The sequence below is a fragment of the Fukomys damarensis genome, unplaced genomic scaffold (genome assembly GCF_012274545.1).
Source record: "Fukomys damarensis isolate Sample0158 unplaced genomic scaffold, DMR_v1.0_HiC HiC_scaffold_2, whole genome shotgun sequence".
Taxonomy (NCBI): Eukaryota; Metazoa; Chordata; class Mammalia; order Rodentia; family Bathyergidae; genus Fukomys; species Fukomys damarensis.
In genome coordinates this window covers 17,676,816-17,701,947 of record NW_022900914.1, presented here as the reverse complement: position 1 = coordinate 17,701,947, position 25,132 = coordinate 17,676,816, and the positions used below count along the sequence as shown (strand labels likewise).

Genomic DNA, 25,132 nt, shown 5'->3' with positions numbered 1-25,132 from the left:
GGAAAAAGAAAAATACAGTTCTGAGAGGAGTAATAAAAGTAAGAAGTACTTCAATGTCTTTCATTTCCTACTGTGTACAAGGCCCTGTGCTATCATGTTATTTGACTGGGTCCTTTGATTCCCAAAACGATCCTTTAAGGTGTGTGCAACAGTCATGCCTTTTGCACAGTTAAAGAGGGGCTCAGAGATAGTGAGGGTCTTGGTGGAACTAAGACCATCAAGGTGGCCAAGGGAACTGACCTCAGTGGTGGATGGATGGGGGCTCCTGGAGGTTGTTGTGCAGCAAGGAGACCTGATCAACTCTAAAAAAAATACAGAATAGTGATAAGATAAACTAAAAGGTAGGAAAATTAGCCCACTTTTTGTCATCTAATGAAAAATGTGATGAAGGTTGACATGCAGATAGAAGCAATATAAAAAATGTTTTTAAGAACACAATAAAGAAAAGCAAATGAATTGTAATGCAAAATCTCAGGCCAGTAGTCACTTTTAGGAAAAGTACTCAATAAGAAATATAATTAGGATGAAATCTCAGGGGGTATAAACAATATTTAAAGGTTCTATTCTTGAACTGTATTGTAGGCAACATGGGTAAGTTATTATGTCCTTCAAAATCTGTATCGGATTTTCACACATTGTCTCAATTCATAGTGCCTCTGGTATCTCAGAAAATTCTTCAGTGTCCTGAGAAAGCAACTATCAAGGAATTTTGTTTACTAAATAATTAGATCCAAATAACTTTTCTTTCTTTTTTTTTTTTTTCATTTTTTGGTACCAGGGATCAAACTCGGGACCTGTGCTTGAGAGGCAGGCGGTCGAACCACTGAGCTAAATGCCTGGCCTAGATCCAAATAACTTAAAAGTAGTGGATTGTGGATTGCTGCTTGAAAATAAAAATATTCCATTATGTCTCTGATTTCTCTGCAGTGTCTGGGGTGCAGTAGAACATAGACTGGGAACTATGACAGTTATATTTATGTGTATGAAATGCTTCATGAGACAGATATAGATGTAGGTAATAAACATAGAAACACATATATGTTGTTATGGTTTGTGTCTAGATGTACCCCCAGAGCCTCATGCGGTCATAGGTGGGGCTTTGCAGAGGTGGTTGGATCTGCAGTGTATGATACTGGGATTAAGGGTGTGTGGTTACTAAATTAATTCACTGATTGGTTTGGCATAGTTCTGGGCAGGTAAAGGGTGCTCCACCCTGGGTGTGAGTACTGTGAAGGGTGAGTAGCTGGGTGAAATAAAAGGGATGAAAGAGGGTCGCTTGCTGTTGCTGCTGCTGCTGCTGCTGCTTATCTTTTGCTGTTTTCTGCCTGCCATGAACTGTTTCTCTGCAGTGCCCCTCTGCCATGCCACCCTGCTTTGGAGCCAGCTGATTATGGACTGGAACCTCTACAAACTGTGAGTTAAATAAACCTTTTTACCTTTAACTTTGGGTGTCAGATATTTTGTATGAGCAACAAGAAAAGTAACGAAGACACTCATGTATTATATTTATTGGTTTTTTTGTTGTTTATTTTTTGAGACAGGGTCTCACTACGTAGTTGAGACTGACCTGGAACTCACTCTGTAGCCCAGGCTGGTCTCAAACTCAGTGATCCTCCTGCCTCAGCCTCCCAAGTGCTGGGATTACAGGCGTGTGCCACCACGCCCAGCTCATGTATTATATTTAAATATAATACAAGTTTATTCAACAACAAGGCCAGTGGAGACAGAAAAGAGGCATAAATCTCCTTGGCTTAGATGCTGAGAGAGAGGGAGGAATCAAAAGACGCCATTAGAATCTTGCTTTTTCAATGATCTTTTTAAAAAGGTTGTTTGAAGGGATCAAGGTCAAAGGACTTTTTGCTGTGTTTTGTAAGTAGTGGAACACCTGTGCTCACTTATAGGCAAGGAGAGTAAGGCCAAGGGAGAAGAAAGCTTTGAAACAGAAAAACAGGAAGAATAATACTGGAGTAAAGTTACAGGAGGGCATAGGACCAAGAGAACAGGACAAGAAAGATGAAAGCTTTTACCTCAGAGATGAGGAGAAAAGAGAATGAATAAAAAAAGGAGAGACAGGAAGATGCTCCTGTGTAGAGCCCCAGGGGTCTCATAAAAGCTAGAGGCAGGCCTGAAACAGTGAGGTTTGGTTTGGGAGCTTGAGGAAAAGGGCTTGACTTGGGAAAGTCAGGATGAGAGATGTCTGAAAATCCACAAAAATTATTCAAAGATGGCTCAGCAGCATGGAGACCACATGGAGTTTCTGTCCATGCCTGGTGTCTTCAGGGAGCACAGCTACCCTCTGGGTTCTTGTCAAAGTTCCTTCAGTCGTAACAACCACCCTCGGTGACTCAGATGCTAATCTCTCCATCACCTGTGAGCCGCTGCCCATATTGAAATATCTAGAGTGCTTTCTGTCTTCCTCGGTGGACTTTCATTAGTGCACTGGAATAGACTGAAACAAAAATAAATACCTCCCTCTAGATCTTCTCCCATCTCCTTACTCTTTTGCCTCAGAACAAGTGAGAAACATTATATATAGCTTTAATATTACCCAGGGTACAAGTGTAGGTACAAGTCTGTCCTGAATGGGGAAGGAAAGGGCCTCACGGCCTTCCAGTTATTTGGAATAGCCAGTACCAACTTCCTTGCAGCCTTTCTGAGAAAAGGGCAGTGTGGACATAGACTTAGATCTGAATATATGGTCCTCTTCATGGCTTTCTGACCTCAATATAAATCCCCTATTTTAGGTCTTAGTACATAAAATTAATCACTCCTGCCCACTGTCACAGTGGATATCTAAAAGGTTCCCCCAAAGCCTCATGTGTTCAGAGGTGGGGCTTTTAGAAAGTGATGGATCAGGGGATGCTTTATTAATCAGTGGATTAATCCATTGATCCATTCATAGCTGAAAGCGCTGTTAGGGGATGGAGTCTGGTCAGAAGAGAGGGTCTATCTACCTCTCCAGCTCCACCCTTCCCTTTCCACCTCCTGTCCAGCATTATATAAGCAGCTTTCCTCCACTATTACCCCTCTTCCATACTGTTTCTACATTTGAGTCTGCTAACTAACCATGCACTATAACTTTGGAAACCATGAGCCAAAATAAAACTTTTTAAAAACTATTTTGTCCCACCAACAAGAAAGTAACTAGGACATGCACCTTTGAATCAATTCCTACGTCTCCAGGAAATTTCTGCTGAAATAGAATAAACAATATAAGGAATGTATAAACAATATAATATGTTGGATTGGAAGGATCTGGATAGGTTGGGGATGCTTTAGGGAATGGAATTGCAGTACAGAATCTGGATTATTGAATGGACAGAGAACAAGGGAACGAAGCCTTTTGGAGATGAGTGCTTGAAAGGTAATCATGGAGAGCAATAATAGCAATAATAACAGGTCTTCTGGACATAGATAATGAGACCTTCCCCTGACAATGAATAGAAGGTCAGGTAGGTGGGCTAGACCTGAAGGAAAGGATGCAAGACTGTGTACCTGAACTTCATGCAGAAGGCAGTGGGAAACAGAATTTGAGCAGAGAGAGAGAGAGAGAGCATATGGAAGTGCTAGGATAATGCATGTGCTGGAAACAGCAGAGCCCAAGATGCAGGCACTGTGATGAGCGGATCAAAGGCAGGGAACTCAGAGGCAGTAAAACTGATGAAGAGGCCATTGTAATAACCCAGATGTGATATGATGAGGACCTGGACTAGAGCAGTGGCAGGGGACTAAGGAAGTTAGGAAAGATTCTTCTGTAGGCTTAGGCTGATTGGATAGGAGGGTTGTGGGAGATGGATGAGATTCAAGCAACGCTGATGTGTGGGAAGTACTTCCAAAATGTGCATTTTATTACTTATTTCCAGATATTTATGATTTTACCAATGTCATTACCTAATTCACTTACAATCTGGGAACTCACATCCACTTTATTTATCACACTTTTACTCTGTGGATCTTCACAAATAGATTAGCTTGACCCTTTAAAAAATGTCTTTATACCATGAGAATATTGCATTAATTTTTTTAAAGACAGGTTTACACAGTCCCAGTGCTTCCAAATCTAGGCTTAATTAAGAATTTCTAGAGGAATTCAGAAGTGCTAACTAATAAATTTGAAAAAAAAATTGTTTGAAGGGATCAAAAAGTCAGGTGACTTTTTGTTTTGTGACCAATCACTCATAGACAAAGAGAATGAGGCCAATGGAGAAGGAAGCTTTGAAATAGAACAACAGGAAGGGTAATTGCTTAAAGTTACGGGAGGGCAGCATAGGACCAACAGAATGGAACGAGAAGAATGACTGCTTCTGCCTCAGATATGGGGAGAAAAGAGAATGAACGAAGGCCTAGAGGAGAGACTCAGAGCCCATGTTTGGGGGCCCAGGAGTCTCAGGGAAGCTAGAGTTAAGCCTGGAGGAGTGAGCTTTGGTTGGGTCTGGAGGGAAAGGGAAGGAGAGAGACTTATTAACTCAGTTTTCCTGACTGGGGACAGACTGCACTGCTCCTCTGAGCTATGCATAGGACAGCTTCAGCACCATCCAGCCCTTGCTCCTCCATGACAGAGGAAGATCTTCCTACTGGTAAAGAAGGCACCTGGTCACTAAAGAAAGGCTTTATTCTAATCTTAATTTGGTGGTCAACAGAACCCTTCCGACAATCTTCCTTTGAGGTTCAATAGATAAATCAGGCACTTAGATTTCAAGTGGTGATAAATAGACTATGTTATATGCAAAATTGTAAGATTGCATTGAGAAATAGACAATATAAATGGCAGTGGAGGAGAACCAGTTTGGTCCAAGCTATGTGGAGAAGACATTGTAACGCTTTTGATGGGAGATTGTCTGCAGTGAGAGCTATATGAGATAATAATTTATAGTCATGTGATTGCCGCTGCTTTTGCCCTGAGTGCAATGTCCCCACTATGTATAAAGCCTATACCTCAAAAGCAGGATTTCTACTTTAAGAATTTAAAGCAATTGAAAACCAACAAGCAGCAGTTAACATGCAGCCTGGTAATTGATCCCCTAAACCTATTCCTCAAAATTGATGCTAGGCCTTAACTCTGTGAAATGCCCCAGCCTGATTTTTCAGTCATAGATTAAATTCTCAACCATTGACTCACCTTATCCTTTTCCCCCTCCCTGTTCTGTTTCTCACATTGACCATCATCAGCATCATTCTCCCACTTCTACCAAAATGTTCCCTTCTAACTCTGACCTTGTAGCTTCTGGATGGCATTCTGACACTACTCTGGCCGTATGGTTACATTTATCATTGGGATCTTGTACCTTTACACGACAAGTCTTGGTTCTCATTTTTTCCCTTTGTCCCTTCACCCTCTCCTCTCTTCCCTATTTACAAATACTTTATTTCCATTTTTTTCACTTTCTCATATTTTTTTCTTTTCCCTTATTACCTTTCCCCTATCCTTCCCACTTTCCCTACACCTTTAGCACTTTTCTTCCTATTTCATATTGTCAATTATATCATTAGTATTTTATGTACTATTATAGTTTTTCACACCAGAGAAACTATTCGGTATTTACACATGTGTGACTTATATATTTCACTTAGGAGTATAACCTCAATATGCATCCGTTTTCCTATGAATGACTCTAATTTCTCATTCTTTATGGCTGAGTAGTGTTCCATTTTATAGAACAACCACATCTTTATGCAGTATCGAACTGATGGAAGTTTTAGGTATTACAAACTGTGCCACTATAAACATAGGTGCGCATATATCACTGTGATAGGATTCTTTTAGTTCTCTTGGAAAGATACCCAGCAGAGGGATGGCTGGGTCAAATGGAACCTCTAGTCCCAGCTCTTTGAGGTATCTCCATATTGATTTCCATAGCAGTTGCACTAGTCTGGCCATGCTTTCTACTTGCATGAGAATTTTAATTTATTCCATATTAAAATAATTAATAAGCTTCCCTTGATTTAAATACTTCCAGAAAGGCTCTGGTTGGGAACAATTTGTTTATTTAGTAAATTTTAGGGAGTACCTATGAAGTATCAAGCACCATGCTAAATGCAGATACTGAAATGAGAGCCTTGTTCCCTCAAGGAGCTCTCAGGCTGAAGGGAGCAGAAAATGAACACACAAGCATACACAAGAATCCCTCCTGATCTCAATAGAAATTTTCTAACCTTGGAACTTAGTATCCAATCCCCCAAAATGGACTTAAAGTCAACCAAAAGGAGTAGTACTCCTCATAAGAGCAATAGGTTGTGTTTTGGAGATTCGGGAAGATTTTTACTCTCATTTAAAATTTCCTTTAATGATAAAAATAATGTTTATGCAATAAATATAAATATAAACTTTGGGTAGTGCCACTGTGTCTCAAGAGCCCATTACCTGTCTGCCATTTGATTAGAGATGTCGTAGAGATGAGGTTAAACCAATGGGCTCTCTCAGCACCTCACACAGAAGCAGTGGACATTTACCTTACTGAACCCAACTGCAAGCTCCCTAGAAAGAGCTACAAAGGAGCATGTGAAGAGTTGTAAGCCTTCTTTCTTTTGCTTTTCTCTGCTTTCCTGACTTTCACGAACCTTCAGTATTTGCACATCTGTTGCTTGTCTACCTTTGATAAGCCCAGCAGAATTTAGTGTGAGAGCATGTCCAAAGCCTGGCCTTTCTGGGCTTCCTCAAAGTGAGACTTGAGGTATTGCCCCTGCTGTGAGAGGGTGAAGAAGGTGAAAAGAGCTGGTACAAGGAATGAGGTGTGGACGGCATCTATGCTCCACAAAGCCTGACCATCAGAGTCACTGGGAGAGTGAGGAGATGGATGACCAGGAAATTGTAACTGTTTCGAGAAGAGAGCCAGAGAGAGGACTGAATGATTCCCACAAGGCACTGTCATCAAATCCCATTGCTTCCTGCTGCCCAGGCTTCTCAGACATGCCCCCTCACCAAGGCTGGTTAAAGCCATGAGCACAGGACTCCTGACAAGCCCAGGTGCATTCCAGTAAATGGGGTGCTGGCCGACCAGAGTCTTATTTAGGGGCATGGAGAGGCCTTGTGGGGGGGCGGGTTAGCTGAGGTTCCTGTGGTGAAACTAGAGCTGGAGGCTGCCTTACAGGGAGTTCACAGCAGGACACCACTTGCTCACTGTCAGGGTTTGCTCTGTGGTGACTTCCAAATTAGGAAGACCAGCTAGCCTGGAAACCCAAGAATGCAGGAGGGGGCCATGTCCCCAAAAAGAGGTTGAGTTGATCTTGTCCCACAGCCTGGAAAGGAAAAGTCATTGGCTATCTCTATGTAGCGCTCTAATCGCCCCCTTCTCAAGGACGGAGAGGACATTTTTCCCCAAAACTCATTTGGTTTCATGTCTGATGGTGAATGTATTTTTCCTTATTAGAATCATCAAGAAAGAATACTTGGCAGCTTCATGACTTTTAAATCTGTCCACAGTCTGTGGTAGAAGATGATACTCTGTGCTTACTACCAGAGCCAATAAAGAAATTATAATGTGTTTGATTTTCACTGGGTGTCAGGGACCCAGGCTTGGGCAATTCTGGCCAATGATTCACATTCATGGTAGATTTTATACCTATATCTTTTTTGGGAGGGTACCAGGGGTCAAACTCGAGTTCTTGTGCTTGGGAGGCAGGTGCCAGAACCACTTGTGGTAGATTTTAAATGGAACTTTGATTCATGAATTAGTTGTTAGCTGTTGATCTTAAAATGTGCACCTGCATTTTATTTGGAGGCTCAAAGACAATCAAGTGCTGAGCTCTTGGCCTCTGCCTCATGGTAGCTAGTAGGTTAGGAGTGGAGAGGAGCAAGAAGACAGGCTGCCAAGCGATCTGTCTTGAGGCCACATGGGAAAAGACTGAGGTGGATCAGAGGCGCCAGGTAACATGTCTTAGAGGTCTCAGCTCATCCTCGCTTCCGTTCCCCTGGTTTACTGGTGTCCTGACTGTAATCCAGTGGGCAATGTAAAAGTGTAGGCATAAGGCAGAGTCACTGTGTCCTTAGGTCCCTGAGAAGTGCTTAATTGTCCCCTAAGCGTAGATGTGTAACCCGTCTGAAGAATATGGGGAAACTTCCCTGACATTCCTGGACCTACTCCACTGGTGGACCCCAGCCAGCCCATATTTTCTTCCTTTTTGACCTGCTGCACACCCATTCACCATGGGCTACTCTGTGTGGCACCTCGGCTCAGGCTAGGACCCAAAATGAGAGGCCGAGGGCAAACGGAAGAGTTCCAGAACATTACCTCATCCCCCTCCCGCACTAACTGTGGAGGGGTCTTAGGGTAAAAAGTTGGCAAGGATGGTTTGGCTTGGGGGCAAATGTCCAAATTGGTTTTTGGGTCTTCTACTCATTAACTCATAGCTTCTTTCAACTAACAAATATTTGTTGAGTATGTGTGAAGTGCCAGGCCCAGTAGCAGAAAAGCTGCCATGGTGCCTTGTGGCGCTTAAGGTCCAGCCAGCTTGGGAGAGAGGTGATTGCTGGTAGCTCCAGCAATTGCTCTCCGCTGTGGTGAGACTCCAAGGGGGTGGCCTCCAAGCCCTGTCAGAGGGGCACCTGGCCTCACTTGGCTCAGGGTGGAGAAGACAGACGTAGGAGAATGAATAGGAGTTGACCAAGTAACCTTGGGTTTGTGGGGCTGAGGAGGTGCTGTTGAGGAGTTCATAGCAAAGGAGACAGCAAGCTCAAAGCAACGTGCCTCCTGCAGGCAAGAGGAAGCATGATGGATTCTAAGAACTGGCAGAGGCGGGTGAGCCTGGCAATCAGCTGTGAAGTGATGCTGGAGAAAGAGCTAGTGGGTATTGACTGCAAGAACTTCAAAGGCATGCCACAGAGTCCAGGGCTGATTTGGGAGTCTCAGGAAACTACTGCGGGTTTGAGTGAAGTAGTGATGTGATTCAATCTGTGCCCAAAAGTGCTCTGTTAAGCTGCAGGATGGAGACTGGGTTGGAGGAGAGCGGAAAGAGAGGCAGTCAGCTGGGTAGGAGGGACCTGCTGTCATCCAGCCAGAGAGCAAGTGTGGAGGAGGTGGGCAGTGGTCATCCTGACCCCAGTCTGTGTCCAGCTGGCCTCTCAGGTGCTGCATGGCCAGGCCATCACCCACCTCGCTGGGATCCTGGACAAGTGTTCCCTGCTCCTAACTGGGCCCAGACATGACAGCTTGGAATAGAGAAAGGGCCAAGAGAGACCAAGGCATTGTGTCAGAGAGAAGCAGAACAGTTTCCCCAGAGACTGTGTTTGTGTCCTACTCTCTGTAGGTCGCCAGGGCCTTGAGAAGCTCTTGCCACTTGTTCTTGATTTTTGGAATGCCTTCATAAATGTCATTTTTATCTCAGGAAATGAGTGGGGAATTTTGCAGACACACCGTCCCTGGGACGCAGAAACACTCTGCCTTGTCTGAGAGGGCTGCTCTCTGACCCGGCAGCAGGGTCACCATCAGGTCTCCTGGTAGACTCCGGCACTCCCTGGCCATAGCACTGTGGCCAAGTTATGAAACCTGGAGTCTTTCTGTGTAACAGATTTGTTTTTGTGTTTCAGACTGTGAAGGAGGAAACCCTTTTGCTCTTCTTGGCTGTGCCACTCGTCCTCTTTGGACGCAAGCCCACAGCTTTTCCCTGTGGAGCTCCCATCCTCACAGAGGCTGCCCATCACCCAACCCTGACATGTGGCTGCCAGCAGGAATGGTGTGGGCTGGGTGCAGCAGGTCAGAGCTGAAATGCTTAGGCAGAGAGGTGGGAGGCAGCTTTTCTGGCCTCAGTCCTGCTGTACCGACTTTGAGCCAACATTTCTTTTCCTGTAAGTCTGTTCACTCGCAACACTTTGCCAAAAAGATAACTCATTTACCTAATGAAGAATCAGGTGATAGAGAAGAGGGACCGGCCTTGGAATCCAAGGGATGTGTTGACTCCAGAATCCCTGCTACCTTGTGTGTAGAGCTTCTTACAGGAGCCCTGAGTGTATCCTCTCTGGCTCCTGCCCACGAGTAGTCAACTTCGTGGCTCCAACAATAGGCTTTGCTCCTGCCAAGGAAAACTGGCTGAGATCCTGGAAGGCAACACCCAGCTGCTTCCACCTCTGGCAGGAGCCATGGGACAGGCAAAGTCTCTGTAACCCACACACATTTACCAGGCTCATGAGTACCCAGTGGTGTTCATTGAGTTCTGAGGGGTTTGGCTTACCCTGGGCACATGTCTTGCATGCTGATTTAAATAGGATAAGATGATCTGCATTCTAATCCTGAACTGTGTAACCAGGCTGAATTGGCCAGAATAGTGCCAAGAAAGAGAGGATGACATGAGCTTGAATGTCATGGGCTGCATAGAATCAAGAGGGCTGAGCATAGTAAATTCTAATCTGTGGCAAATACAATTATTTTGCTTCTTTTTAATCACCTCTAAGGCAATTATTACCCAATACTTCTTCACTGCCTACTCTCTTGGTCACCCAGCAGACCTTTGTAGGGCACTAATGCCGTGCTCTGTTTTGCACGGTAAGAAAGTGCAAGGATAAAGAACATGGTGTTGTCCCTTGAGGGCTTCACCTGAGCATTGAGCCTTTGAGGTTTACGGTCAAAAAGTCACTCAATTATTCCAGTGACCTCTTGCACAGAGAACAGGTTTATGATAGAATTGGGTGACACAGGTGAACCTTTTTATAATGTCTTGATGCAAGCTTCTGAAGTTGTGTCCACAGAAGACGAAGAATCCACATCCATCCCAGTTACCTCTACCTACTCACTATCATGACCCTTTTCACTGGCTAATTAGGAAGCTTAGGGTTAAGTTCTCTTACTTCTTCCACTTCTGGGCAGGCTACTGCTTTTTTGAGCTTCAGTTTTACCATGGGTGAGAAAATATAACGAGAATCCCAAAACAGAAAAAGTACATGTATATACCACAATGGAAAAAAGGTATTATGTACTAATAGTATGATTGCATGGGAGAATTGGATGCAAACTTAATACAATGTTACAGAGTTGTTCAGTTTTAGCATATAGTTCCCAGTCAAATAATAAAGCCCTTGGAGAATATTAGTTTCTGATTTAATCCAACCCAGAAATTTGTCAACAAGTTCATACAAAACCACATTAGCTACCTAGACAATGACCACCTTTCCTTTAATAAATGCTATGGCTTGAAGTCCTCTTGCAGCAGGAGCTAGAGCTTAGCACACAGGATGTTTTAAGGGAAGAGCTTTTTAATCAACACATTGAAGGGAAGGGAAAGGAAGGAAGTAGGAGCAGCCAGAGGGAGAAGTGAGGCCACAATTCAGAATCATGGCAATCTACGTTGTGCCTAGATGGTTAGAACATCACAATCTCACATTGCTCTATTATTGTACTTTGTTTCTGTCATATTTTGCCCCCAAACTGAAGAAATAGGAACAGAGCTGGGGTGATCAGCCCAACATTGAATAACATAGAGCCAAGATTCAAAACCAAGGTCTCTAATATCCTGTGTCAGGTGACATGACGAAGAGGTGAAAGTTGGGATTAATGAAGAAAGGAGGATTTATCTGTGTGGCAAAAGACAGTGCTTACCACAACTCCTCATTTTATCACCCATTTAGTTGATGAGTATGTCATATGCTTACTTTTCTACAGGTGCTGGTGATTAAAAAATGAATCAGACTCCATATTTGCCCTCCATGAGCTCACATATTCCAGACTTACTTTTTCCCAAAGTTTACTTAGAGGATCTACAAAAATCAATGAGTGCTTCTCACCCTTTAATAAGCTCCTGACTCTCTCTGCAGACCTTCAGAGCAGCCTCAGATTTTAAATCAGGAATGTGATGTGGCGTTGTTGATGCCGGACTGCTTTGAGTAGAAAGCTATTCCGCAGAAGGGTTTCTACTTTGGTCTCTTTAAGTCAATCCTACTGCATACTCGCTCCCTTTGGAAAAAACCCGGTGGCTGCTCTAAGGAGACCCATGCCATAAGAAATGGCATCATTTAATTAATGAACTTCTGTTGGCAGCACCTCTGTGCAACCGTCTGGGGCCAGGTAGAGCCTCTTGGGAGCCCATCAAGGAGGCCTTCTGAGCTCTGTCACTTCTACAAGGATACTGAACACCACTGCTTACACTTTGAATGTCAGCGGTGGCTGCCTTTCCATCTGTGAAAAGCATTTAGTTCAGGAAAACCATGCTTGTTTGTGTGGATCCTAACGACCGGAACTAGACAATGAGCTGACCACTGAGTTTGCTCAAGACAGCGGCACTGGGACAAGAGAGCATCCCAATGGAATCCTTTCATTTTTCTGGGCCAGAGTCAATAGGAAAATGAGGACATTTTTCCAAATTAGTGCATAGCTCCTTTCTGATGCTGTTGACGTGACTACCAAGCACTATGTTTAAATGTAATTTTTTTCTCCAGTTCAACAGTTGCTACTATGTTGCCAAATTATAGTTTGTGTCAGTGAACACTTTGCCCCTCACGTGTAGGTGTCAGACATGTCACCAACCTAACGTTTGGTGTATGTCCCAGCACACTGAGGCTCCTCTCTGGGAGGATACACAGGGAGGGGGAACAGTTGATGGTAATTGGGGGTTTGGTTTTGCTTTTGTCTTAGTAAGGAAATAGGCTGCAACAGCAACACATTTTTGGGGTTTTATCTCATGGGGAAAGTAGAAAATTGCCTTGTATGGATAACTCCATCCAGTAATTATTCACAGAACTTCAGGTATTGAAGCTTACCATTTCTGTGGTTTATATTAATGGCTTCTGTAAGTAAAAAAATATAAATAAATAAGTAAAATATATTTAACTTTCTTTCTGCCAAAGCAAGCAAACAACAGCAGGAAAGGCCAAAAACTAAGAAGATAATTTATTTCAGATTCTTTTAAATAGGGGGAAAAAAGAGCTTTCACATTCATGACTCAGGACCTTAAGAAACAAGATTTAACACATGTAAGGGGAACAAATTTAATTACCCTGGACACAAAAGAGAAAAATGGCAGAGAGGAGTCTGAACTCAGGGAGGGGTATGGGGCCGGGACATAGATAAGGAAAAATTCAACAAATAAGTTCATTAAATAAGTCACATCCTGATTGGGACTGTGAAGGAAATAACAGGAAATGTGCTAAAGAATAATACTGGGCACCACCTACTTTGGATAGGGTGGCTCACATAGGCCTCCCTGAAAGTGATATTTAAACTGAGACCTGTAGGAGGAGGAAGAAAAGGGCATGTTATCTTTCTATTCCAATTAAGCTGATGGTCATGAGAAGGGTAGAATTGATAACTTACTACCTCCTTGGCCAAGCTGGTTTTCTACTTCCTCAGTGTCAGGAAATTCACACTTAAGAAATTCTTCCCAACGTTGCTTAGTCCCAAATGTTATGTTATAAGGTTATCCATCTTCAGAAGAGGAAAACGGTTCTGAAGGTTAGGACATTTGGCCAACGTGTACAGAGAATACCACATCAGCAATACAGAAGTATTGGCTGCTTTCATTTTTCCAAATAACTGATATAACAACCTCCCCACCACTTCTATCTAGTGTCTGTCTCTACTTGCTGGGGGGAAAATGTACAGCATAAATTGCAATGGCATCTCAGAGCATCTCAATACATTTAGCTTGGCTTGGTGAATGTAGTCTGATCCGGCTGCTACATTTTTTTGTTGAATTTCTCTCCATCCTCTCTATTCTGAGGCTCCGCAGACCTGATGTTGGTGCCTGGGGGCTTGAGGTAGTGGCCCATTGTCTTGGAGATGTCCTCTTCCGTTTGCTAGTGAATTGAAGGTGGCTTCCTGTTGGTTCCAGAGCAAAGCTTTCTTCTGGGTTTGTGTATTGGCTCTTTGGTTGGTGATGGTAGAGGGGAGAGAACAACGAAGTATCTTCTCTATCCTCACTGTACATGTGAAGTCCATTCCACATGGCCCTTCACCTTGAGGGGTAGACTTTTGAGTGTTCCCAGCTAATCACTACACTATCTTCCTGATTGGTCCATGCTGGAAACATTACTGTGTTTGTTCCTACATTGAGTAGTAGGAAGTCAGGTTGTTTCTCTTTATCCTACCCCGACTGCTCACTTTTTGTTTTAACTCTACTTTCTCCCTCCCTCTGCCCAATTGGGCAAGTCTGCCAGTTCAGTGGCTCAGTGCTAAGCCAGATCTGCCCCTGACTAAGATAGAAGGGTAAGGTAGGTATGTGTGTGGCTGGAGGGACAAAGTCACAAGCCCTTGATTGCATGGAAGGGAGAAAGAAGCCCCAGTCTCAGCTCTCAATTCTTCTAGCTTCCTTAATAAAGATGAAAAGAAAAATTTAATAAAAGTTCTGTTGGCATATTCTCCCTTAGAAACCCTGTGGCAGGGTGTAACATCTTTGCTCTTAGCTGTGATCCTGGCACTGGGTTGAGTTGAAAGTGTGGCAATCCCTATTTAATATTCTCATGTTCTAGAAATAGTTGGCAAAATTAGGATGTACGTCTAGGCCTAGGTGGCTCAAAACTTCATTTTTTCATTCTCCATGTGGTGCTACCTCCACTGAGGACCATATACTACGTTGTGATTATATCTATCCTCCTAAAATTCATATGTTGAACCCTAATCATTACTGGTGTTAGGAGAAAGGTCTCATAAGAAGTGATTAGGTCATGAAGGCTCTGCCCTTATGCGTAGGGTTAGTTCCTTTAGAAAAAAAAAAGTCCAAGAGAGTTTCCTTGTCCCTTCCACCACGAGAGGATACAATGAGGAAGTGCCATCTAAGAACAAGTAAAAAGACCCTCAACAGACTCTGCTGGTGCCATAATCTTGGACTTCCCAGTCTCCAGAACTGTGAGAAATAAATTTGTTATTTATATGCTACCCACTCAATAATATTTTCAATGGAAGACTGAAAAAATGAAAATGCCACATGTTAAAAGTTGGACTATGCTTTGGAAAAAAAATTCTAGGCCAACAACAAAATACAAGTGTGAGTGTTGTAGAGGCATGGAGTGGGAGGAGGGAAATGGGATATATTTTTAAATCTTTGAACAAAATCTAGGTATAGAAAACAAATAGGAGTAAGTTTAAAAGAGCTGAAATATCTAAATTTCTGAAAGCACCACCATATGATAAGCCTGGGGGCTCTGAGCTGACCATCTCCTTGAAAGAGTGCAAACTCTGCCTGTATCCTGTTTAGCTTGGCCACACAACATGGTTCATGAGTGCAGTGTACGTACTCTTCTTGTAGCCCTTTAGTGTTCTGGCTTGCGTGAAAGCAGAGACCTGGACAAGCCTGTAGTAGCAGTGAATTTGCTAGGACTTGGCATTGGGTCAAGAAGCTTTTATCTATCGTACGAAAACCAAAGCACTGCACTAGTCATAAAGTGAGGGTTTCTGAGAGCGGGCACGGGGTGGGGTGATGGGGAAGGAGGCAGAGACCAGGCAGAGGGACTGCAACCAGTAGAAATGAGGTTATGATTCTCTGTCCAGTCAGGATCCATTCAGTTATTTTTTTTTCACTTTTGTCATTAAATATTTCTCATCCGGGACACACAGTTCTCTATTATCCACATCTGACTAATGCATTTAGATTCTTTGCAAATTCTTCTTGGGCTATTTAAAGCCTGAGTAGCTGCCTCTGGCTAAATTAGTCAGTTGATGAGGGCATGATATATCATCTGAGTAAGAGACTCTCAGGTCAGTGTGTGATCTGAGCTTGAACCTGCTTGGTTAGTCATATTTTAAGGCATTTTGGCTGTATCTTGCCAGGAAGTCCAGAGGCCCATTGCATCCTATTTCGGTAAGATTAGATCTTTTATTTAGGGTCCTCTAACTCATTTAGTTAAATGAGTCCTTTCTAACTACTTTGTTTTTCTTTTTAGTTCATTTTTTTCTTCTTTTTTTTTGGTACCAGGGATTGAACTGAGGCCCTTGTGCTTGTGAGGCAGGTGGTGGAAGCACTGAGCCAAATCCCCATTTCCATTTTTTCACTTTTGCTTCATGAATATCTAGTGACAATAGTTACACTTCTATTGCCAAGTGGAAAGACTATTTTATGTGACACAATCTCTGTCACAACATCTGTCCTCCAGAGGTAGGGAAATAAGATTATACACACGGTAATACTTTTGTGCACCGAATGTTTTGTGAAGAGAAGCGTTCAGTAGATATTTTGTTTTTGTTTGTGAATTCTGCATTGGGTTATGAACGTGACCTCAACTGTCTGCCCCACGTGAACACAAATGCAGCCATATTCCCTGGTCTGACATGTGGTCGTGGCCTTTTCTAGTCAAGATGGTGGCTGCAGACAGACCTGTGCATACTTGCTGCGAAGTTTTCTGCTGTGTGCTTTTGAACACATACAGTGCTGTACAGTGTCATTCAATCCAGCATGGGTTCAAGAAATTACAGAACAAGCATGGTGGTTAAAAAAAAGTGCAAAGCAGTAACAGAGGTGATGAGAATGTGCAGAGCAATAACGAAGGTAACAGACTGCAATTAAAGAATGGTAAGAAGAAATTTTGAAGAAAATAACCATTGAGTTGAAGAATGAAATTGTAGAAAAGCATGAGCTTGTTGTTCATGTGACTGATCTGGCGTCAGAGCACAAGATGGCGAGGATGACAATCTCAATGATTTTGAAGAGTCAAAGGAGGCGATCTGGGCAAAGGAGTACCAATGTTAACCATGCAGAGGACACTAGTGCTGGGAGAGGTGGAGAAACTTTTGTTAGTGTGATTGAATGAGAAAGAGCTGGCAGGTGATAGCATTAGTGAAGCTATGGTCTGTGAATAAAGCCAGGAAATTGCAGTGATTTAGTGCAAGAAAATTTCTGTCCAAGTGCACCAAGTGATTAATTAAGTCAGTAGAAGGCAGTTTGATAAATTTTGCAAGAGAAGAGGCAGCCACCACATGATAAGACATAGCAAGGCTTCCAGTTCTGACAAGGCCACTGCAGAAGCCTACAAAAAAGACTTCTTGGAATTCATGAAGGCAGGATACATCACTCAACAACTGTTAAACTGCAGTGAAAAGGGCTCTTCTGGAAGATGTTAAACAGAACCTATATCATGCAGGAGGAAAAGACACTGCTAGAGCACAAGCAGGACAGAGGGACCCTTTTGCTGTGTGTGAATGCAAGTGCCTTTCTGAAGATTAAGCCACTACTGGTGTACCATTCCCAGACCTCTCATGCATAATAAAACAGAATGTGGAGAAGACCAGATTGCCTGTGGGTCACAAGATAATAGTTCATGGAATGGTTGCACGAGCTATTCACACCCACTGTTAAGAAATATCTTTTTGACAACCACCTGCCTGAAAGGTGCCTTCTTCTGATGCACAGTGCCCTGGCACACCTTCCAGCCTTAGTAGATGATATGAATAAAGGTCAAGTTCTTTCCAGCCATCATGACACCTGCTCTGCAACTCATGAACCAACAAGTGATCTACAACTTCAAGGAGCTGTACACAAAGGTACTCTTCCCCAGTGTTTTAATGTCACCAGATAGACATCTTTGACTCTGAAAGAGTTCAGGAAGAAACATTTTGATGTTTTCCACTGCATCAGCCTCATTGACAAAGTCTAGAAAGGTTTCACGTACCAGACCTTAAACTCAGCCTGGAGGAAATTGTGGTCAGAATGTGTCACTGGATGTAACTTTGAAGGGTCTGATGCACAGGGAGTAGATGAGATTGTGTCCAGGGGCAGGAGTATGGGTGGGGATGTCCATGGTGCAGATATAGAGGAGCTTGTAAGGAGGAGATGGTGGTGGAAGAACTTGCTGAACTCCAGAGTGAGCAGCAGGAGGCACTTGTCGAGGAGCATTTCGCTGAGGGAGAGGGAGACAAGGAGGAGGTTAGCAGTGTTGTGATAAAGTCCATCGTGGAAAACTGGAATCAGTGCGAGGATTTCTTTGAGAAGCACCACCCCAAAATAACTGTAATGGACAGAACTGAATCATAAATGATAACGTGGTTTCTCATTTCCAGAGGGTTATTATGCAGCACAGGAAAAAAACCAAGCTATCAGACAGATTTTTCATCAAAATAGACCATGCAGCTAAGAGACAGAGAAGAGGGGAAAACCTTGGAGGAGATCTTGCTGATGTCCTTATGGAGGGGCCTCTCTCTGCAAACAACAGCCTCCTCATCACCCACCTTCTTGTCCTCCACTCCGGAAGTTGCCTCAAGCAACATTAGTGTTCTCTCCCTTCATACTGTACTTTACTGTGTTGTACTTTGTTTCATTTTTTGTGTTAAAATATGTATGGTACAGAATGGATTATCCTTATTTAAATTGAGCCTTATGGGGAAATTTGATTCGGTTCATGACCAATTGGTTCATGCCCAGAGTCGTGGAACAAATTATGTTTGTGAGCCTAGGTACCACTGTATGTAACACAGTTAAGACCACAAATGATTTAAGAAAATACTAAGAGTTGTGAAAATTGAGTTAGTCTTTAGGATGATGATGATGATGATGGTGATGATGATCATGATCATGATGAAAACAGAAACAATTGACACCAGAGTTCATTGTGTTTTACATGATGATTAGGATTTAAAAATCAACGTGGATAACAGTTTTCCAGGGAGACAAACTACTAAGAACAAGAGCGTAAAGACAGGAAGTCTCAGGGCGTATGTGCACACAGAGCACTGTGGCTAGGATGTAGGACACCTGAAGCAGACGAGGGGATTGGAAGGCAGAAAAAGTAGTAAGAGCATTTTGTGGAAGATTTCCATTCTGTAGATGAGAAGAAGCCATGAATAGATATTTGAGTGATTTCCGTAATGGCTCCCACCTTCCCTCATGGAATTTATAATTTCTTCTCTTGCATACATTGCACTCTGTATAGCGACTTTGGTAGCCTGTGTATGTTTCTAAGTGTGCCTTTTAGCTTGACTACATGTCTTCTTGTCAGCAAAGCCTGGAGCACAAAAAGCTCTCACATATTGATTTACAGAGTCTTCATTGCTGTTAGCCCAAGTGCCTACAGTAGAGAGAATGGCCAGAGGGTAAGACAACCTGAAGTCCAACGGACCAGCAAAGAGGCACAGTGTGGAAAAGGGAAGCACAGCTAGAGATGGGGAGGAGATAAACAGTCTGGGAAGCCCGTGAAACACAATTTAAAAGTTCAATGTTGGTAAATCACACCAACTGTGGTTTGATCACATGGAGATAAGGTAGGGTGGAGATGGGATGAAAGCGTTATCAGAGGCCCCCAGAGGCCATACTGCCCAGGTAGTTGGGGACGAATCCTACTCAAGGGAAAAGCAGAACTAATCAGGAAGACATGAGTCTTGCTCATCTCCTCTCTCTGCCTGGAGTGTCCACTCAATCCACCTGAAATATCAAATCACCACTGCCCTTGAGGAGCAGCCCCTGCAGCCCAGGTGCCCTCCAGAGTCTTGAGTCTAAGCTTGGCTTCTCCCTTAATTCAACCCTCAGCGAATTTGCCATCTCTTGTGTGGTATGGGTAGATTCTTTCTCTTACCTTCCCTAATTGAATATAGGCTCCCTTTCCTCTGTGTTCACACCGTTTTTTGTTCATATGGGTGAATCCAGAGGAAGAAAATGAAGACGATGATAGTGGCTCTAAAGGTTTTTATCTAAACAAGTAAAAGGATGGAGTTGTACTAATGTAGATAGGAAGGGCTGAGGGTAAAACATGACTGATAGGAAAGATCAGGAGGTCAGTTTTGGACCAGAGATGATACATCTATTTGTCTATTGGAGATATCGGGTGATCAGTTTGACATGTAGATTCAGAATTCAGGAGTGAGATACAGACTAGAAGTATTTAATTGGGAGATGTTAGACTATAAATGATATTTAAAATCTTGAGACTACATGCAGTCATCAATGGACTTAATGTGTCTAAGAAATGATGATGGCAGAGAATTAATTGAATTAGCAAAGTAGAAGTCATTGGTGACTTGGAAAAGAGTGCCTTTTGTGAGAATAATGCTCTCATTGGAGTGGGTGTAATAAAGAAATGGGACAGGAATTAGAGGCAGAAACTCAGAAGTTTTCTGGGAAGAGGACATAGAAATAGGGTAGTACACATATAAGGAGAATTAGGATTTTTAAAAATGAAAGGCCCCCATATATTCGTGCTGATAGGAGTAATCCAGAAAGAAGAAGAAAATTAGTACAGGAAAAAGAGAGGAGTCTCCCAAGACTGATGCCTTGGAGCAGGTGGGAGGAACAGAGCTGGAACACAAATGGAAGTGGGGAACTCACAGGCTCAGGTGTTCATCCATAATAAAGGAGAAAGGCAGAGCGCAGCCCACGGTGGGCAAGGCCATGCGGGATGGAGGCCTGTGGCAGTCGTCTTATGTCTGCTTCAATTTTCAAGTGAGAATGAGAAAAACTTGCTGTCAAAAAATAGGGAAATTTCAAACTAAAAAAGTGAAATTTTTTGTTGATGCTGAGGCCAGCGTGGGGAAGGACTGGGAGATGGGTCAGTTCTTTTTTTTTCGGCTTGCAGGTTAACAGCCACACAGGGACAGAGACCAAAGGGGATCTGCACAGGTGCTGATTGATAAATCTGCAGGAAGCGTCAACTCTCAAAGGGCTCCAGTTTAAGGTTAACCTGGAAAATGTCCTGTCAGTGGCCCAGGGAGGTCATGGGGAAGCTCATCTAGCTCTGATGAGGTCTCAAGTAAATGAAAACAGCCTGCCAAACGGAAACTTTAAGCCTGAGTGCCTGGCATGTCAGTAATTCAGATATATCCTACCCATCTGGTCCAGGAACACCAAAGCTAGAGCCAGTGATGCCCATGAGGCAGGTTAAAAACACATCCTTTGAAGGGTTAATCGTGTGCCCAAGGCTGCAGGTGATCATTCAGAAAAACAAGCTCCACTCAGAATGAACTGGTGGCAAAATGTTGAAAAATATAAGAGGTTAACAAAACTCAACATGAATGAGAACAAGTAGACTGACTGAGCTAGTAGGAGAATTGAAGGTCCAAACACTTCAGAAGATAGAATGATTAGCTAGGGACTCTAAATGTGTGTATTTAGTTACCACTTGAAACTCGATATTTTGTAAAATAAATAGGCATAATTAAAATTTATTGAAAAAAAATATGTGTGCTTAAGTAATTAGGGGTAAAAAAGAAGGAACCAGAAGTATGAAAAAATAACAATACAATGAAAATAAAACTTCTAGAAATTAGAAGAAAGAAACCAATTAATATCACAAACTCATTGGGCAAATAAGACAGATGAAGAATCAGCAAATGAGAAAAATCGATGTGAAGAGTTGTTAAGGATTAAAGTAGATAAATAGAAACTGGGACTAATAAATAGGCATTAAAAGCACGAAGAAAAAAAGGTGGTACACCTATGCCTAAGAGGAAGTTCAGAGGAAAGGAAAGGAAATGGGGGGAGGGTGTTTAATATTTAAAAATTTAATACCGAAGTATTTTCATGATTGATGATGTGAGTCCAGAAATAAGAACAATGAGTCCCAAAGAGGAAAAATAAATGTAAACCGCAACCTCTATGCATTAATGTGGGAATGCAAGACATTACTGATAAAAAGAAAATCTTAAATTATCAAGATATAAGCTCGGGCCTGGGGATTTAGCTCAGTGGTTCCGCCACCTGCCTCACAAGTGCAAGGACCTGAGTTCGATCCCCGTACCAAAAAAAAAAAAGATATAAGCTGACTTATTTTAAAAGGAATATTTAGAATTACAGTAGATTTCTCAACTACAGTAAAGACTAGATGAAAGTAAGCTAATACATGAACATGCTAAGTAAAAATTAAAAAATCACATTATAATTACATAATCAGACAATTATTCAAGAGTGAGCATAAAGTACAGATGCTTTTAGCCAAAAACTCAGAGAGTATGTTCATATAGAACAGAGCTAAAAGAACTATGAAAGGATGTGCTCCAGAAAGAAGGTGTGGAATAAAAAAGCAGGGTGTCTGTTTTATTATTTTTTGTATATTTCTTGCTTTGATAGCTTTCAAAAGTAAAATAAAAATTATCTATATCTATCTTTTTTATAGAAAAAACAGTGGTTGAAGTGTATTGCTTGAAAATATTTACAAAATAGATCCAGTGCAAAATAATGAAACCAAAAATATTTCATCAGTGTAAGCCAGTATGTCGGTGTTGAACCCCATTTAAGGGTTTCATCACTTATATCTATCTTACATCTATCTATCTATCTATCTATCATCTATCTAATAGCTTCTGGCTGTTCTCTATATCACAGATCTTCTCCAAAGAATTAAGTCTAGGCTTGGATAAATTCTAAGTCACTTTCTTATTTTGTAGAAAGGTTAGGCTCAATCAAAAAGGCCTGAGACACATTATTTTAAAAAATAGATATGAAGAGAGCCAGGGACTTAGCTCAGTGGCACTGCACCTGCCTTGCAAACGCAAGGTCCTAAGTTTGATCCCCAATTAAAAAAAAATAGATATGAAGAGAAAAAGCAGAACTTGACATTAAATCTTTAGATGATGATGATGATGATTATTTATTGGTACTGGGGATTGAACTCAGGACCTTAGAATTTTGAGGCAGGAGGCGGAACCACTGAGCTAAATCCCCTGGCCCTTAGAGAATTATTTTCTGATGAAAGTTTGTGAGACTCTAAACTTTAGAGAGATATGCTTTCTAAGGCTATCTCTGGCTGAAGCAAGTTATTGTGATTTTCTACCAGCAGGTGAATTATCCATTTAGAAGGCAGCCAAAGACTCAGGAGACCTTTCTAAAGTAGATGAATGATTTGAAAAGAATGCCGAGCCTCTGGCCTACATATTTCATCGTTACGGCCAGATACTTCTCTAGGGGTAGAGGGAAGGCCTTTACGGGACAATACAAATTTGTAAACATATTGAATTAATGAGATATTCCTAAGGGAGATGTGACGGCAGAAATTTTGTGTGGAAAATGGGAAGAACAACTGTTAAAATGATGGATGCTGGGAAACCTATTTTTAAAAACCTATAAGGAAGGAAAAGGTACCAATAAAGAGAACAGCACTATACTCGGAGACGGAATGTGGCAATAAAAATCTCTATTTGGGAAAGGAGCTTTCCAAGGAGAGAGTCTATAATTCTATCACTTGGCAAATGTTGGATCTTTCTATTGGACTGCCAGGAAAGATGCTTAAATCACAATTTTTTATAGTTTCCTTCAATGGAAATTTAGGAAAAATGGCCAAATCTACATGATTGAAAATGGATTCAAATCTGACAGGCTGAGGTGGGTACTGTATGGGGTTTTGAATTTCTCCTTGGGGCTCTTTCCTCAGGCTCTAGGGTCATCTTTCATCCAGGGAGGATGTATTGAGCCTGGCTCTGTGTAAGGCAGTTGTGAAAGGTGTTCAGAGGTCCTACTTCACTTTCCCCAGTCTTCGCTATTTTCAGCAATTATTTCATAAATCTCTTCTCTCTTCTACCCTGCAATACTTCATCTACCTTCCTCTCTCTCGGCGTGTGACTTTTCTCCTCATCTCACTGAGCAAACGGGAGTTAATGAGAAGATGTCCACAGGCTCTGTCCAGTGTATCTACACGTCCCTACTTGAATCACTGGGTTGCTCCTTGGGGTCAGTTCCTCCTCCGGATCACTGTATCCCTTCTTCTCTCACTGAAAACAGGGCACCAGCCACTGCTCTCTCTGTCTGTTATCTTGGCTTTTTTTTCTCTGCCCTTGGAGAGATAATTCCCAGCATCACCCAAGTGTATGCCTTAATGCCATGTGTACGTCCAGTCTCATTTATCTGCTTTTATTTGATTGTGATAATAGCCAAGATACTACTACTACTATCACCGAGTACATACAGCTTTTATAAAGAGTTATCTGTACTTACAATTGCCACTCCCTTTTCTTTAATCCTTCTTCAAAGATTCCCAATCAGGCTTTCATACCTACAACTCTGATAAAACAACTCTTGCCCAAACCACCAACAATCTTCGTGGTACTAAGTTCAGCAGTCATGTGTCGGTCTCATCTTCTGACATAGTTGATTACTTCTTTCTCTTGAAACCGTTTCTTCACAAAGCCTCCAGTTACGACTTGTATTGGCTCACTTCTTAGCTCATGAAAACCCTTCTCAGTGTCTGTGCTTCACAAGGTTCCCTTTCATGTGTCCTATCTCTCACTACTTAGATGCCCTAGGACTCAGTCCTTGAAACTTTTCTCTTCCTCTGAACCCTTCCTAGCTTGCTCCATTTCATTTCCTATCATGACTTTAAATACGATCTCTCCATCAATAATTTCTACATTTCTAAATCCAACTCAACTTTCTCTTGAACTCCAAACTTTATCCAGTTGCCCACTTGAAGAATGTCATATTTTTCATTTCCAAATAACAATACGCAATCAGTTTCTCCTTCAGTCTTCTCCACCTCATTTAATAGTGGCTCCTTTCTTTCTTTCTTTTTTTATTTAATTGAGTTTATTGGTACATTCTTAGGTATACAGTACAGTTACATTCATTACTGGGATCTTGTACCTTTACATAACAGGTCTTGGTTCTCATTTTTTCCCCTTACCCCTGCCTTCCCTTCACCCCTCCTCCCCTCCCCATGTACTAACACTTTATTTCCATTTTTTCATTTTCTCATATTTTTTTCTTTCCCTTATTACCTTTTCCCTACCCTTCCCACTCTCCCTACACCTTTAGCCCCTTTCTTCCTATTTCACATTGTCAGTTATCTCATTAGGATCTTATGTACTATTATAAAAAATACGGAACGCTTCACGAATTTGCGTGTCCTCCTTGCGCAGGGGCCCTGCTAATCTTCTCTGTTTCGTTCCAATTTTAGTATATGTGCTGCCGAAGCGAGCACAATAGTGGCTCCTTTCTAGAAAGCTTACTGTTTACATAAAAAGTCCTGGAAGCATCTTTGGTTCCTTCCCACTTCTCCAACCACTTCCAATTTTTTGGCAAATCCTATTGGTTTATCTTCTAAAAATATTTTAACTGTGCTACCTTTTTTCTACTCTGGTATTACTAATTGAGTCAAACTTCTCATCAGTCTTTCTCTGGACTTCTTATTGGTCTCCCCGTATTCTCACTCCCCTGTAGCTGATTGTCCATAGAAATCATTATTCTAAAATGTAAATCATATCACTTTCCTATTTTGTTGTAAACCCTCATTACTTCATCTCATATAGGTAAATGATTGCTTTTATTAAGTCCTACATTTCCTAGAATGCAATGGGGAGTTACATCT

At 42.1% G+C, this 25,132-nt stretch overlaps 1 non-coding gene across 1 annotated transcript; it reads right to left on the bottom strand.

Annotated features, from left to right (window-relative positions):
* Positions 1–24,638: 24,638 nt before the first annotated feature.
* Positions 24,639–24,745, bottom strand: LOC117286741. The gene has a single exon (XR_004517859.1). It is a non-coding gene; the product is annotated as a U6 spliceosomal RNA (small nuclear RNA).
* Positions 24,746–25,132: the final 387 nt, after the last annotated feature.